Genomic DNA, 18,587 nt, shown 5'->3' with positions numbered 1-18,587 from the left:
ACAGGACGTAAATTGTTCTGCTTCACTTGGCTTTGATAAGGCCTCACTTGAGTATTGTATCCAGTTTTGGGTGTCAAACTTTAAGAGAATCCATAGGACAGGGAAAAAAAAGATAAGAGGTTTACAAAATATGATCTATGTGATAGTGTATAGAAGAAGGTGGTGACTTATATTATTGATACCAATATTACAAAATTGCAATCAATCTGATATGAGATATGTCATCTAAGGTATCAGTGGAAAAGTTACGATTTGCTAAATATAATAATCATGTATATGTATGTATCATCTTTGTATTGTGAAGTTATAAATGTGTTGTATATTTGTATATCAAACTTGTGCTGTGATACCCCAGACCAATTGGTATCAGCACCCTGCAGCTTGCTTGATGGCCCATCAAGGACAATCAGCTGTTACAATGAATCCTTTGAAAGAAACCAGTGGTGGGCAACCTGCGGCCCGCAGACCACACACAGCCCATCAGGGTAATCCGCTGGCAGGCCGCGAGATAACTTTTTTACATTGACTGTCTGCAGGCATGGCTGCCTGCAGCTCCCAGTGGCCGTGGTTCGCCATTCCCGGCCAACAGGAGCTGCAGGAAGCGGTGTGGCTGCAGGGATGTGCTGGCCGCCAGAAAACTCACCAGTGCTGCTAAAAACCTGATATACAGACTCTATCATATGTATGTATCTGATTGCTTTGACCATTTAACAACTCTCTTCTAATTTTTTCCCCTTTTATTATAAACCTTTAGTTTTAGATACTAAAAGATTGATGGCAATGTGGTATTTTGTGCAAGATCCAAGATTAGTATAGATCTGGTAATGTGACTGGCCCTTTGGGGATCAGAAGAACATTCTGTATAGTGAATAGAGTTTTAAGTAACTTCTCACTTTATTGGACCTATTTGCTGATTGGGAGCCAGAGACTGGAAAGCAATAAAGGGGCTCTGTGATTATATTTTTAAGCTTCTTCATAATCAGTGTGAGGGATCAGGAGCACAGTTTGTGACTAGTGTTAACCACTACAGTAGTTAAAACTACAGTGTTAACCACTAGTTTGGGGAGAATTTGTTCTCCTTTTTGAAGCCTGCTCTGATCTTGGCATTTTTAGTGTGGGCTTCTTTAGGCACCTCAGGTAACAACCTATAAGGAAATGTTAAAAGATGTGAGCTTGTTCATTCTAGAGAAGAGAAGGCAGGAGTAGTCCATGATAATGGTCTTTGTATATGTAAACGGTTAATATGAAGAGGATGGTGATCAATTGTTCTCCATGTCCACTAAGGGTAGGACAAAAAGTAAACAGCTAAGTTTGCAGCAAGGGAGATTCAGGTTAGATATCAGGACAAAACAAACTGTAGGGATAAGTAAGTACTGGGACAAGTTACCTAGGGATGTTGTCAAATCCCCATCCTTAGAGGAGTTTTAAGAATGGTTCTGACAAACATCTGTCAATGATGGTACAGATATATTTAATCCTGCCAAAGTGGTGGGGTGGGGTGAGGTGGGTTGAGGAGGGATGGACTAGATCAGTGGTTCTCAAAGCCGGTCCGCTGCTTGTTCAGGGAAAGCCCCTGGCACACCAGACCGGTTTGTTTACCTGCTGCATCCACAGGTTCGGCCGATCGCAGCTCCCACAGGCCACAGTTCGCCGCTCCAGGCAAATGGGGGCCGCCGGAAGTGGAGTGGGCCGAGGGATGTTCTGGCTGCCCTTCCTGCAGCCCCCATTGTTCTGGAGCAGCGAACCATGGCCAGTGGGAGCCGCAATCGACCAAACCTGCGGACGCGGCAGGTAAACAAACCGGTCCGGCGTGCCAGGGGCTTTCCCTGAACAAGCGGCAGACTGGCTTTGAGAACCACTGGACTAGATGACTTCTTGAGATCCCTTCCAACCCTACATTTCTATGTTTCACCTAAGGATTGTTTAGTTCAGAAAGGAAACATAAGAGTTAACATGACACTACAAAATAGTGAATGATATACAAAAATAAGTGGGAACTCCTATTTTCCTTTTCATAATTGGTGAAGAAGGGGCCACACACACTGAAAGGCAACATATTCAACACTGATGAAATGAAACACCACACAACTAACTTGTGGAACTCTTTGTCACAAAGGGTATTACTGAGGTCCAAAGTTTGGCAAGATTAAAAACAATCTGACATTTTTATCTAGAGAGAATATAATTATCATTTACATTGAACACAGCAAAAGGGAAGAGAGAGATATCCTCATGGTTTACAACACAAGCCAATCACTAACTAAAAGGAGTTGGGGAACGGGGGAAAATCGCTTGGAAGCAGGATATTTTGTAATTGTCTGTAAATATCTTGCACCTTCTTCTGGAACATCTGGTATAGGCAACTATAGGAAATAGGACCCAATGTCACAGGGGAAGGAATCAAGGGTGCTCGGGGTTGGGAGTGCACCTGTCGTTAACCCACAAGGTGAAGTTAGGGTTTGCCTAGCTCCGAACAGAGTGCTTGAGTGGTGGAAAGGCTGGTGGTATTAGGGAGCTGACACCCAACAACTACAAAAATTCTCCCCCTGGGTTGACTCAGAGTCTTAAGTGTCCTGAGAACTGTCACACTGACCTAAAGAAGCAATTCCATGTTTCTAAGCAAAAATATCACGCCTACCCCTCCCTATACACAAAGTGCTTTTAAAACATGAGCAGGAATATTTCTGGTTCAAATTTGCACCATAATTTATTTGTGCTAGTATTTGTGGTGTTTTTGCTTTCTGCAAACATTTGTGTGAATAAAAACATGACTTGCTAAAATATTTGTGAATAAGTAAAAGGGGTAGCAATAGAATATCAGGGTTGGAAGGGACCTCAGGAGATCATCTGGTCCAACCCCCTGCTCAAAACAGGACCAATCCCCAATTTTTGCCCCAGATCCCTAAATGGCCCCCTCAAGTATTGAACTCACAACCCTGGGTTTAGCAGGCCAATGCTCAAACCACTGACCCAGACAAACAAATACGATTTCACTCTTAAGAACATTTGTAAATATATACATTTTTATTATATTCCCCCACTTCTAAATGCAATATTAAGGTTATGAACTGAAATGCTCAAGAGCCAGGGAATGAAAAGTAAAGGTTCTCTGAATAACAGTATCTACATTGCAAATATCTTGTATTTTCTATTCTTGTTTTGCACAACACAGATTGTTGATAAAACATCAATCACAGATATCCATTCAAAACCACTACATGCACTAAAGTACTATAGGTATCATAGGAAAACTGTCCCTTTTTTACACCATTGTCATAAGTGCTAAACTTGATCAGCATACAAAAATATCTGTTCATTGAAATTTTCAGTATTGTGCCAAGTAATTCTACTGATATGTGCCAAGTAATTCTACTGATATGTGCCACATACAATATTAAACTGATTATGTATATTCATATTCTATTAAACATAGAAGCAGGTGATATGCCTCAGGCTAGCCTAAGATCAAAGCCATTAATGTGTGCTAAAACCATCAATAAACTATAGTTTTTATTATCTTTTAATTAAACTCACTGTGATAGTATATGAACTGTAAATTTGACCTTTGGTATCTATCTACCCTGTAATGTGGATGTGGCATTTTCTCACACACAGATTTAAAAATTAGAATTTAAAATTAGCTTCCATACAATATTTCAAAAGTCAAATTCTAATTACAACAGGCAACTGTGTGTGTGCGCTTTTTTTAAATAAACCACAGTAATGTTTTACAGCAATGACAGGTGCAACATACAACACTTTATTATCCGACTGTGTGTGTATGTACTCTGTCTTTCCATATTTCATGTGTACATAGAGACATAATACACACATATGCAATATTGTATATTTTGCCTGCCACTTAGAATGTGTGTGTGTGTAGGGGTAGGGAAGTAATCTGACTGGGTGAGTTGGCTGACAGGAATTAGTCCATTCCAATTACCAGTATTAGCATTTTAAAATTCCAGGAAAGCATAAAAATCTTGAAACGTGACAAATATAGAGTAGTCAAATTTAGCAATATGCATAAATTGCAAAATTCAGACCACATTAACAGTGCACAAAAATTTAGGGGATTTGGATGTGGTGTTCAGTTTGGGGCACATTTCTAGCTATAGAAAACAGAGCTCTAAAAAATGTTTACAATAAAACTGAAACACATGAAAATTGTGTGTTTTCAGATTTGGACAGAACAAGTCAGTAAAGTTTTGTCTAAGAAAGTTTACATCTACACATTCCTTTTGCTGCGAGTGAATGCAATTAATTAATTTCTCAATCTAGGGACATGATAATCTTTAGAGGTGTAATTTGTAAATTTCTTCTGGGTTTGCTGGAGAAGAGCACATGGTCCAATCCAAATCATATAGTAGGTTTTCTGTGACTGTCTGACTTTTCCCCTTTGTGCTTTGAGAAGGTCAGCTAAAGCCCTTCATATTTTGGTGAGGGAAGAGCTATATTTAGTTAAGTTCTAAAGTACTAATAATGCAATTTGCCCTTCTGAATGCATATGCCAGGGATTTGCAACCTTTGGCACACGGCTTGGCCGCCGCTTCCCGCAGCCCCCATTGGCCTGGAGTGGCAAACCGCGGCCAGTGGGACCTGCAATCGGCTAAACCTGCATACATGGCAGGTAAACAAACTGGCCTGGCCCACCGGGGGGTTACCCTGGCTGGCTGCGGGCCAAATGTTGCCAATCCCTGGAATATGCCACCTTTGAAAATTGGGTCTGGCAGCTCGGCCTGGGGGCACCTTCAGGGGTGGGAGAGCCAAGCCGTCAGGGGGATCAGGCCCTGCGGCGTGGCACAGGGAGGCTGGGGAATGATGGCCAGGGGTTGGGCCCAGCAACATGGCCCGGGGAGGCTGGCGGATGCGTTGCCCAGCTCTCTGGGGCCTCGGTGACTGGGGCCTCACTGCCCGGCGCTCCAGTGGGGATGACTGGGGGCACTATCCTGGGGCAGGGGCCAGTGGCCACAGTGCAGACTGGGCTCCGGTGGGCATGAAAGGGGGCAGGGCCTCAGGGGCCTCCCCAAGCCAGAGGTTCACCCACCACCCATGTATGTTACCATACAACATTTTGGATTTAACGAATTATCATTTTCTGATAAAATACTGTTTTGTCAAAAGTTTCTTGACCAGCACTAGCTATTAATGGTTCTCAAATAATAAATACTAGTACTAACATGAACAGCCACCTGTAAAACTAATTAAAACTACACCTCAAATGTTTGGAAAGTTAGTTTCATATAAAACTGGAAATTTAAACATTTATCTGCAAACTTCCATCTCCCTTCAGTTTGCTGATACACCTCATTCTTCCTCTTCATGTAGTCTCCAAAAATATGATTGGATGGCCAGGTAGCAAGCCATTGCAGCCCTCCCCCACCCCATTGAGGCTTCCTACAGGCCTACCAAACTCAAGCTCTCTCTCCTTGTACTGAGTGGCATCCAGCTTCTCTGTTAAAGGGGAGCTGATGTTAAATGATGCTGTGCACCTCTTGCAAACTGCTGACAAGCCTCAACTCTCACTATAGTCAGTGAAAGTGAAGGGCATGCATCATGCCCAAAAGGGGTTCAAACAGCTCAACATCAATCCCAAGGAATCCAATCCCATGGAAATAAGAGCATGTCCTAATCTTACCCAGCTCTCAGTCAGTCTTTCCTGCCCCCTTCCACCTTCCGCCACCCTCCCGATTTTAAAAATGGGCTTCAATAAACCCCTTCAACTAATTTTGAAAGACGGAAGCTGGTAAATATTTCATTCCTTAATGACTCTACCATTAAACAGAATCAGAGAAGCAAAGTGCATTTCCTTCTAATCAATGTAAATTCTGTGAAGTTTTCCTTCTCCCTCCTACGCTAAACAAAAATAAGAATCAGGCGAGACCTGGGAGATTTGTTAAACCACAAATTAAGCAAAAGAGTTTAGACTGCTTGAGATGTCAATCTGAGCTTGTTTGCATGTTGCAGACAAAATTGCTGTTCAAAGATCTGACCTTTACAGCAGATATCAACATTTGAACACGTTTTACCATCCCAAGATGCACACTTATTTGCAATGAATGAAGTCAGACAGGCTGCTTTGAACAGTTGCTAAAAATATGAGCTTGAAGTTCTTTAAATTAATAATGGAAATCATTTGGATGTGAAAACAGCCTTTAGTTCTGTACCTGACACTGCAGAGAGAAATAGAGAGAGAGAGAGAGTCTGTGTTCACCAACCTCCACTCAGATAATCTGAGTAATTCTGTGCCGTATCATTCACTTTTCAGGAGAGGAATTCTTCTAATATAAAACATGGCAGCACAGAGAAACATTACAAAATATCACATAACAGCAAACTGCCTGGACATCCAAAATATTAACTTTGCTCAGTAAACTGGAAACAAAAGTTTGAAACAAAATTTTGATGAAAAAGGATGGTGGGCGGAGAGGAGGAATTACATTTGTCATTAGTTTCCTCCATCCATTTTGTGCTGCAAACAACAGAGTGAACTCCAGTTCAACGAAAAGAAAAGGGGTACTTGTGGCACCTTAGAGACTAACAAATTTATTAGAACATAAGCTTTTGTGAGCTATAGCTCACTTCATCGGATGCATACAGGTTGACAGAGTCTTTTCCCTGATTTGATTTGGAGTGCAAATGAGCCCTTAAGGATGGAATAGGATATGGCAACTGAAGCTGGAGATTGATATTCAAGGCAGTGGAGAATCAGGCTCATTATCTTTCTGTAGTGTCACATTATTTGCCTTTTTCTAACAATTTATATATGTTTATCTACAAGAAAGGACTTTTCAAATAAAAAGGAGATTTTACAAGTCTTGGAATGTTTGCTTCCTTCACTGATTTGAAGCATCTATTGTAATAATGAAAATAGCTAAGTACTTTGGCATGTTTCCCAGCCTCTGTTACACTTAAACTACACACACTACACTCTTTTCATAATGGAGAGTAACTGTTGCTGAGAAGACTGGATTAAGACTCTCTAGCCCTAGCACTAACAACCCTCAAAAACAGCGATGGCAAATTAGGTATAGCCATTGTGTTTCATGGTCACTCTACCAAGTGTGGGAGAAAGCGGTTTTGTTCAGGAAGGGTTTTAAAACATAAATAAAACTAGTCACGAAAGGAAAAGTAATTCTGCAAATACTTTGGCTCCATTTTAATTAAATTACATTAAAATAATAAATAGACCTATTCATTGCCTCATTTAGGGTCTGATCCTTGGCCATCTGCAAAATTATGGCTCATTGATTTCAGTTGTGCAGGATCAAAGCCATATTGAAAAATCCATTATTTTATTTATTATTAAGTTATTGAAAAATGAAAACCAGCTTAGTACTGTTCCAAGCATAGAGTAGACAAGGCTCCTCTTACAACCAATGAAGTAGAACACTCATATTTGGGTTAGATTCCCCAGCATGCTCTGGCTGCTTTCCTCCCCTTCCCCCCTCAACAGCACAAAGCAATCAGAAATTATTGGTAAATGAAGCCTTTGAGGTCAAATACTTATCTCCATTTCACTGAGGTAAATTGGAATTAACTCCAGTGAAGTCAGTGGTGCTAAACATATGTAGGAGTGAGGTACATGTGAGGCAAGAATAAGGCCCATCACTGCTTATGCATTTAGAATTTTATTAAGAGTGAGTCTTAAAGTCAGGCTTGACAAAGCCCTGGCTGGGATGATTTAGTTGGGGATTGGTCCTGCTTTGAGCAGGGGGTTGAACTAGATGACCTCCTGAGGTCCCTTCCAATCCTGATATTCTATGATTCTATGATCACTGTTTAGAGTGGAGGATGGACAGTGATAGATCCCATGCTAGAAGGTGGCTTAGAGGGAAGATTTGAATGAGAAGAAAATGGCAGCACACTGGGGTGGGGAATGAAGGTTAATATCTAGGGGACAAATGGAGGAAACCATGGAGATGCCAAGGAAGAGAAGGGTATAAAGAAAGTAGCTGCGTGTGCATGCAGAATACACATGGTATTTGGACATACAATGGGATACTACTGTAATATGAGAAAATATTGTTAGATATTTTCAAGGTAGAGAAACACAGTGGAAATAATCCTAAACACAAATTATTTAATTTCTAACTCCTAGTAAAATCTCTTCCATAGTAAAACTCACTGATTAAAATAATTTTAAGGCAAACTATACAGGCTATTGTGCAGTGTGGCTCTATCAACAAGTATGTCACGGTTCAAACAGACGTTCCTGTTTTTTTCAGGTCCATTGATGTTCATGCTCAGACTCACATGGCCCTGAGGAACAAGGGAACAAATAGAATGTAGTTGCAACATTAGTTTGCTGAAAAATTACCCAGCTATGCTAGATATTTGCTTTAGTAACAAAGACTCTTACTCAAATTTGTATTTTCACAGTGATCATTACACTTAGATATCCACAAATATCTCTGAATGACTCTAGAGTGCAAATGAAGAAAAACAACTAATGACCTGACTTACATTGCAGCTCATTTCCCAGAGATGGAAAACAAACTTTTAAATATTTTACATATATGTTTTAATTAAAACATTTTAGAGCCTAAACATAATGTACTGCAAGCAAATCAAGGATTGGTTAATTCCCGAAACCACCCTATTCAAGGAATGAAATCCCATCGTGATGTTGGCAGACCAGGTGTCAGCTCATGCTGAAGCCCCAGGTCTATTCACTTGTGTATAAGTATAAATCAAACTAATTATTAAATGTATGAGTATATTTTATGAAAACTAATAGGATATTACATGCATTGTTTTCACCTATCATTGTCCTGTTATACTGTAATAGCAAACATTTTTATTTTGTATAACCCTTTAACTAAATAACCCATCAAACAAGAAAGAAGCCTTGTGAAAAGCAAATGAACTTCAACAGAAAAGTACTAATTTCAAAGCAAGTGGTCATTTTGTGTGATGATCAGAGGTCAAAGACTCAAAATGCATTCCCCACTCTCCATCATCAAAGGATGTGGACCTGTCAGCTTGTTTTCTGTGAGAAGAAGCTATAAGTAAGGATTCAGCAAAGAGCCTTCATTTCTGAACTGTTTGGATTCTAACAGGGCGGAATAACTGAATGAGAAGAGGGAGATCCCCAGAGTTATTCTGGGCTGTCCTGAGAGACTTTTGGGAAACTGACAGATAACTACATTTCTGCCACAATTCAGAATGATAGATTGTGACTCACCTGTACATATATTTTAGCTACTTTAACCTCTCATTAACTCTCACTTCCTTTCTTAGCTAATGAATCATTAGTTAGTTTACTATAGAACTGGGCACCAGCATTGTCACTGGTATAAGATCTAGAGTACCAATTGATCTGGAGTAAGTGACTGGTCTCTTGGGATTGGGAGCAACCTGACGTGGGGTGATTTTGGATTTACTTGACCCTATATCACAAAATCCAGTTTCTCTAGGTGGCAAGATAGACTGGAGAGTCTAAGGCGACTGTCTGTGTCGCTATGATAAGAGTGGCATAGTGATCCAGAAGTTCACACTTGTTACTGGCTTGGTGAATTCTAATTATAGAACACACCATCAGCTTCTAACAGACTACACTGAACTGGGTACTCTCAGTCATGAGCCACTCCCGATAGCGTGACATACATTTATTGCTTTTGCTGCACATATTAAAGAAACCTCAAGAGCTACTTATTCCAAAGAATGGAACACTTTTGCACAGTGCCAATCTATTAAAACTACTCACCTTAAAAGAGAACTCACTGTAGGGTAGAAAGGGAGTTGACTGAACCCTGGCGACACACCACCATTGACTTGAACTCTATATATGTGTCAATTGTGTTATCCAAAGACATGGTATATCTTGGTCAACAGACATAAAAGGACATTATGCCACCAGTTATTATTGATATTGTGCTACCATCTAGGAGACCCAGACATGGAGCAAAAACCTTTTGTACTAATTAACACAGAACAAAAAGATGGCACCTTCTCTAAAGAGCTTACAGTCTAAATAAAAACTATGTCCATAAACCTTTGCCTGGCAGATCTCTTATACATGAGAATCTAATTCAAAACTATTCATTCCTTGATCTCTCTGCTGAAACTGCCAATTGATCCTTTTTATGTTATGTGGGCACCTGACCATTAGGGATTGGATTGAATCCATTACCTAATTTTACGTAGGTCACTGAACCATCTATCTAATAATAAGAGGTGTGGTCTAAACATCTGAACAGAAGATTGAGTGAGGAACACTGAGTGCTAATCCCAATTCTGATAATCACTTATATACCAAGACTCATTTTCCTGTATGCTTTTCTAGCTCAGAAGGGTGAAGACTAATAGTAAACACTTGTACAAGTCCTTTAAAGATTAATAGGGCTATACTGTAAGGTTACACAGTATTAATTCCTTTCAGTCACCACTAACCTGACATTTGAACACGTGAATTGAACTGGGTGAATTTTTTAAGAGTGTATTTGATGAAAAATGCAATTTTGCATGACCCAAAGCGCATCATGAATTTGACATGAATAGTTTTGGCCATTCAAAAAATGGCTAGAGGAGAGGGAGGAGGAAGTGGTAGTGATATGGGACCACTGCTTCTCTCCATCTCTGTAACCTTTATCCTAATGGTTAGGGCACTCGCCTGAGATATGGAAGGTCTGGGTTGAAATCCTTGCTCTAGAACAGACCCAAAATACACATTTTTGAAAATTCCCCCACAAAAAAATCAATCATATTCAGTTGAAACTGAACAATTATTTATTTTAATTCAGAACTGACCCCAAACCAAAAATATATTTTATTCATCCAGTTCTAAACATGATTAAATAGTGCAAAGCTCTCTCTTTCATACCCAATGTCCAATCTATAGAGCCATCTGGTCCCTTTGTAAATGCAATGATCAAGATTCAGATATAATTTTTTAGGACGTTATGAACTATCTTGACATATGTTAACATAGTTAGAGGTTATTTTCAAAGGGGTTCAATTTTTTTGGAAAGTATATCCTTCAAAATAATCTTCTGAAGAACAAAGGTAGGCAGAAAGTAATACTATTGAAATTTAAACAACCTTTAATAAGAAACAATTTCATTATTCGTACCACAAATGAAATAACTTTCGGGAATCACATTTTCGGGAACCAACAGGACCTTCTAATTTTCACTGGGAGATCTGGTCATCAATCTTTACTGATTCTTCTCTACTTTTTGTGGTAGGAAAAACCAATGGCCTGCTACCTCCTTAGTCTTCTCTCTCAGAGAGTGAGGGAGAAAGGATCTCATGGCTGCTCTCTAAAAACAACTGAGGAGTGCAGATATCTTGGCTTCCTTCACAAGAATTAATAATCATAGAAGAGTGGTCCAGCATTGGAAAATGATTGGATCTACGCACCACACTCTAGAAGGGATGGTGAAAGCTTGCTCTTAAATACAAATTTCAGAACCTCAAATATAGTCAAATTGTGTTTAGTATAAGTGTAGGCAAATATTTGGGGTGGTGCACTGGGAGAGTGGATCTGTTTTTGGTCATTTCATTCACTCCTAAGTTGCCAAATTTTATAGACTACATTAAAATGTTACATACCGTATGTGTTTGCTAAGTATTGTGCTCCAAACTCCACCTCTTAAGAAGAGTATTTGTGATAGCTGAGAAAAGAACAATTCCACTAAAAAGAAAATTATGTGTACATTTTACACTGTATAGACACATGAAATTTTAATTGTCACATTGCAAAGCATATGGCATCAATAGCAAAGTTGGAGGGGATAAGTTAGTTCTTAGAATTCCCTTAGGGCAATGTAGATGGCCCATTTAAAGTAAAGTAATGTTGTGGAACTTTTAGTGATTGATTAGGTACTGTTTGCAGTTGCAAATTAATGTACCAAGTAGATACGTGGAAATACTACTTTATCTAATTTACAAAAAGGGACAATAAAGATAATCCCATTAAGGAAGTTAAAAAGAATATTTAGGCTGAAAACAAGAGATGTTATAAGAGGATGTATTTTCATTACTGCATTTCAAATTACTAAATGGCAGCATTGCTTCTGACTACTAAAATGTAACTCAAAATACACATTTTGGGATAAAATTATAGATAAATGGTGATTACTCTAAATACTCATCTAGCCCATAACATAATATTTAGTGCGAAATAATCTAAGACTAAAAATATGGTATAAAAAAACCCTGTATGCCAAGTATATTTCTTTCCAATATTCTTCTCCGATTCACTAACCTTTACTTTTGCATGTGTCAGCGATAATAGAGATCTATGCTGATCTATGCACAAATGAATTCCAATTAAAATTCTATAATCTTAGGAATATTAGGAAGGTGATTTCCATCCTTCACTTCTCATAGGCAGTGACTTTAATGGAGCTGCATCTATTTATATCATGCAGAGAATCTGAACCCGTAAGAAGTACCCTGGGAACAAGATGAAGTATTACAACAGCCTCAAAGAATGGCTTAGGGGGAAAAAACACCTACAAAAACATTCCCCACCTATATATATAAAATAACAAGCCAGTATACTGAATGCTAAATCCTGTTTTGGCCAGCACTGCACACAGGAACAAAAGATGCTATGTGATGCATGTTCTGCTACAGGAGTCCTTCTGTCAAAAAGGACGATTCCACACATAGGCTGGAGGAATGCACTATGGGACACACTTTTCTATTACTCTGAACAGCAACAATGTCCATCCCCTTAACTCAGTGGTTCTCAGTGGCCAGCACATCCCACTTCCCACAGCCCCCATTGGCCTGGACTGGCAAACCGCAGCCAGTGAGAGCCATGATTGGCCGAACCTGCGGACGTGGCAGGTAAACAAACAGGCCCAGCGCACCATGGGCTTTCCCTGAATAAGCGGTGGACCACAGTTGATAACCACTGCCTTAACTGCTCCCTAGCACTGTCTACTAACGGTAGACAAGACCACTTCCCCTTGGAGACATATGATATGAAATTATTCTGCCTTAGTGATAGTTTGGAGGAAAATATTCTCCCTTCCCTCTTGCTCACTTGCACAGCAGATGGTAGGATTTTGGCTGATATTTAATAAATCTTTAATTATTTTTAGTGTGATAAGCAGGCCATTGCCAGTAAATCTTTGTGCTAAGACCTTTGAATAATCACAGGCAGATAGAAAGGAGCACGACATACAGCAGCCTTGTCATAAATATAAAGGGAAGGGTAAACCCCTTTGAAATCCCTCCTGGCCAGGGGAAAGCTCCTCTCACCTGTAAAGGGTTAAGAAGCTAAAGGTAACCTCGCTGGCACCTGACCAAAATGACCAATGAGGAGACAAGATACTTTCAAAAGCTGGGAGGAGGGAGAGAAACAAAGGGTCTGTGTCTGTCTGTATGCTGGGTCTTGGCCGGGGATAGACCAGGAATGGAGTCTTAGAACTTTTAGTAAGTAATCTAGCTAGGTATGTGTTAGATTATGATTTCTTTAAATGGCTGAGAAAAGAACTGTGCTGAATAGAATAACTATTTCTGTCTGTGTATCTTTTTTGTAACTTAAGGTTTTGCCTAGAGGGGTTCTCTATGTTTTTGAATCTAATTACCCTGTAAGATATCTACCATCCTGATTTTACAGGGGGGATTTCTTTATTTCTATTTACTTCTATTTTTCATTAAAAGTCTTCTTGTAAAAAACTGAATGCTTTTTCATTGTTCTCAGATCCAAGGGTTTGGGTCTGTGGTCACCTATGCAAATTGGTGAGGCTTTTTATCCTACATTTCCCAGGAAAGGGGGGGTGCAAGTGTTGGGAGGATTATTCATTGTTCTTAAGATCCAAGGGTCTGGGTCTGTAGTCACCTAGGCAAATTGGTGAGGCTTTTTACCAAACCTTGTCCAGGAAGTGGGGTGCAAGGTTTTGGGAAGTATTTTGGGGGAAGAACACATCCAAACAGCTCTTCCCCAGTAACCAGTATTAGTTTGGTGGTGGTAGCGGCCAGTCCAAGGACAACGGGTGGAATATTTTGTACCTTGGGGAAATTTTGACCTAAGCTGGTAAAGATAAGCTTAGGAGGTTTTTCATGCAGGTCCCCACATCTGTACCCTAGAGTTCAGAGTGGGGAAGGAACCTTGACAAGCCTGGAAGAGGCAGGAGAAGGGTAATAAATACTTGTATTGCATAAATTGACTATGTAAACAACTAAATGGTTTTGAATCATTCTCTGTTAGTTTAAATCAGTTCATCTTCATTGTGGTCAGTTTCACATAGCATATGTCTCCAGCAGAATGTGGTCTTCAGCAGGTGAAGCATGTCAAGAGATTTCCCTAACTATTGAGCTGCCATCAATAGAGTACTAAGCAACAGTCATATCTGCATTGCTTCTACTCCCATTAAGGTCAATGCAAATCCACCAGTTTAAACTAGTTTATTTAATATAAAAAATCCTGATAATCCAGTACTCCTCAACACATGTCAAGAACACACATTTAGAGACAAAACCTAGTTGCACACTTAGTCACTACTTTCATTTCCTTCATCCACTCTGATCCCTGAGCTTCTTCCATATAGATCCTGTGCATTGAACCCCTTTTCTGGTCTTCCCACTATCCCTGTACCTTTCTCTTTCAAGAATGGAATTGAAAGACTAATAACTGTAAAGAAGTTATAAACTCTCATCTGCCACTCTGAATTAGAGCTGGGTGAAAATTTTCTGACAAATACTTTATTTGCTGAAAAAATGCAGTTTCAGTCAACCCCAAAACTATTCAGAAATTTGACAATAGTTTCAGAACACTAAAATTTTGAATTGACTGAAATGGGTGGTGCTAGCCTCCCTTATAACCTTTAGCCAGTGGTTAGAACACTCACTGAGATGTTCCTGATATGACATGGGATTTGACCCCACATCTTTCATCTCTTATGAGAGTTTCCTAGTTACTGGGCTGTGAGGTATTCAGGGGCAAGTCTCTCTCAAGGTCTCCTGTTGAAGCTATTCCACTTTGTATAAATAATTAATCATTGGAGCAGGAATGTGAACATAGGTGCCACTGCCAAACTAAATCCCCCCCAAACAGAAATTGGGGCTTAAACCATAAATGATATTGTCATTCACAATGAAAACGAATTGCCATTATCAATGACAATGAATAGTCACTGAGCTAGGGAAAAGAGTGAGAATGACTCTTACCTCAGTGGTTCATGAGCCAAATTACTGATCAGCATTACCCAAAAGAGCCACAGTAGTGTGAATTCATTGATTCATTTACTATTATATATATAGAATTCTCACAGCCAAATAACCAAGTATTTTACTATTGGTTAATAACATAATAAAAGCATCCTTATTGGTTAATAATTAAATCATAGTGTTTTAATATCATAAGCTGCAAAGAGCCGCAGGAAACACATTACAGAGCCACTTGTAACTCCCAAGCCTCAGTCTGAGTATCCCTGCTCTATAGCCTGGTTTCATTCAACCTAAAATAGATGTTTTTGATTCCCCTTTTTTACAATTATTTGATTCAATATGGGTTGAACCCTTCTTTTTTTGGGGAACTGCCAACTGCCAAAAAATTTGTTATTTGCCCAATTCTATTCAAAATAAAACTAATACATACAATTACATTTAAAAAATTAGGTCTTTGTACACAGATTCTCACTGAAGATAGGATATCATATTTTTATAAACCTAGGACTACCATAACCTTAAGACACTAACCTGTGCTTGGTTTGTTTGTTTGTTTTCATTTTTTTTTTGTCTTAACCTAGGTCCCAGTCTTGTTCCCAATGAAGACAATAAGAAAACTCCTTGAGCCAATTTATGCTTTCAGTTACACCAAAGACACTCCTCACAGAATTCAGCAAAGTTTTTTTTTTCAAAATCAGTGTAATTGAGAGTAGAATCTGACCCCTAGTTTGTAAACAGTTCAAGAAAGGTACTTTGGCCAAGATTGTAAAAAAGTGTCTTGTGATGTTGGGTGTTCTACTCTGTATACCTTAAAGGGGCCTACATTTTCAAAGGATGAATGGCTCCACATTGTCTGCAAAATCAGGCCTTTTGTAAAGTGTCTCAAATTGAGCATCTAACTATCATAAGGCATAAACATCTTGGCCTCTATTTTTCTCTGTAGAATGTCATGAACATGTATAATGCTAGATAAATAGAACTGTAATAATGTAAGTGTTGCTTAGACAAAAACAGTGCAACTGACAGAGAAAAATATAGTAAAACAATAAAGACCTCTGCAAAAATAAAGCAGAGGTCTACACTGAGTATAATGAATTTAGTGATTTTTCCCCAGATTTCCCCCTCTCTTTTCCCTCATATCTGTCTCTTACAATATACCGTATAATTAATACTGAAAATAAACAAATAAAATGTCTAAAAGTATTTCTGCACGAATTTAAGGGGATATGTTTCTACTCATATAGGAAAAAATAGACACAGATTCATTGTCATAGGAAGTCCTACTAATGTCAATGAGAACTACTTGTGTGGGTAAGGCAAGCAAGATTTGGCCCTGTATCTTAAGACAGCCCAGCCTTCCTATATTCACCAAACTCCTGATACACAGAGGCATGTTGGTATTGTTTGGTCTATGTGCCATCTTTGACTGAAATATTTACAGGAAATCTTCTTTCCTGATCCTGGGAAGGATTGAACAGTAGCTATAATATGGTTACTGGAAAGACAGCAGGAGTTGGAGGCAATTGTTTAATGAAACCATCAGAGGGTTTTCAGAAATTATGTGTGAAATCTATTTCATGCTTGAAGCACGTGACTAGCAGCTGGGGAGGTTTTCTCCTAACAACTACATTACATTACAAAGGCTCTGAGAGAAACAAATATATTTTTCTTTCCCTGGTTGCTTTTTACTTTGGAGTCTATTCTGGCTTTTCCAGCTAGGGGCTATGAGGAGGAAGTGCAGAGATTACTGTGCATCAAAGACAATAAAAAAATCCCCAGGGGAGATAGGGGATCACATATCAATGCAATGCTGTGACTCTCTTTGAAAGACTCCCCTCATCCCCTTGCAATGCCCTGTTCTGCTGACTAGATTAGAATTGGGTCTGGGACTATGCCTCTGTATATACCCTCACCCACCTTATTCCATCCCACCATTTTTGCAGTGACTAGTATCACTATGAGAGGTAGTGCAAGATACAAAATTGTGACTGCTCCTTTCTTTGGGGGTATTTCTCCTTGCTGCTTCTCCTCCCGGCTCCTCCGGCCCCCCTTCCCGCAGCCCCCATTGGCCTGCAGTGGTGAACCATATAGCCAGTGGGAGCTGCAATTGGCCGAACCTGCGGACGCGGCAGGTAAACAAACCGGTCCGGACCACCAGGGGCTTTCCCTGAACAAGCGGTGGACCGGCTTTGAGAATCACTGCTATAGGTCATTGAAATATTGTGGGAACTGAAAGGCAGTATTAGAGAACATAAAAATATAAAACTAACCAATTCACTGTTTTGATCCTATTTGTATAAGCCTTTTTTTCAGTTACTTTGTCTAAATATTGAATTATATTTTCCAGTAAAAGGTAACTTCATTAATCTAGTTTTCAACAAGGCCTACTTTAATGAACTAAACCAGGAAGCCTGCTGAACATGAATGCATTGATGACTGTACTGATAGCTATGAATACTGAGAGTATTCTTGCATAATGACAGGTTTCAGAGGAGCAGCCGTGTTAGTCTGTATTCGCAAAAAGAATAGGTCAAATAAATTTGTTAGTCTCTAAGGTGCCACAAGCACTCCTTTTCTTTTTGAGAATATTCTACAGATGTAATTTTACACATGAATGACATCAAACAAGTGAGAAGAGCATTAGTTCTCAATGAAGGGAAGTAGCTTCTTTACAATTAAAGTGGAGGAAAAGATCCAGATTTTCAAGTGACTTGTCATTTTGGGATCCCAACTTCCAACACCTTAAAAGGATCTGATTTTCAAAGGGAGATGGTACAGTAATTTTTAAAAATCAGGCTTCTTCAATGTGGATCAGGTTGAGTATCCAAAAATTAAGGTACTCAAAATCAGTAGCAACTTTTGAAAATTTAAGCCTACTGCATAGTTCTTGTGCCCTTATTTATTATGTATACTATATTTATTTAGGATAATCTTACTGTTTCCTTATCTAAATTATTTAACCTTGCATTCTCTTCTTTGTATTCAGAAAATGTATCATTCCAGGACACGTCATTGGAGTATAATTTTCATTTAACAAATGCCATGACATTTGTCCTCCAAGCCGATTTGTATTTTCTGTCCTCATTAGCATTTCTACATAGTGACTCTTTGTGCTCTCCTACTGATTCCTGTGCCAACTCATGACACCTGGTCATGAGTTAACCTTTCAAACATTTTTTTTTTAATTTGGAATTCCCCAGGTTTTGGATGATCTTGGTACACGGTTACTATCTTGCATAGTTGGATGTGTGCCCAGCTATTTCATGCAATTCCACTATCCATTATAACTTTTAAATGTGAACATTTTTTAATCATTAAGGATGGGTAATATTTAGCACTGATTCTTGTAAAGATTAATGCACAGTCAATGTGATGCCACACAACATGTAAGGGTCCACCCTTGTACAAACTGTTGCAGGATCGTGACCTTAGATTGTAAACTCTTCAGATCAGGCTCT

This window comes from Eretmochelys imbricata, chromosome 1 (assembly GCF_965152235.1).
Source record: "Eretmochelys imbricata isolate rEreImb1 chromosome 1, rEreImb1.hap1, whole genome shotgun sequence".
Classification (NCBI taxonomy): Eukaryota; Metazoa; Chordata; order Testudines; family Cheloniidae; genus Eretmochelys; species Eretmochelys imbricata.
The sequence above is the reverse complement of the archived record's forward strand: the minus strand, read 5'-3'. Positions refer to the sequence as shown.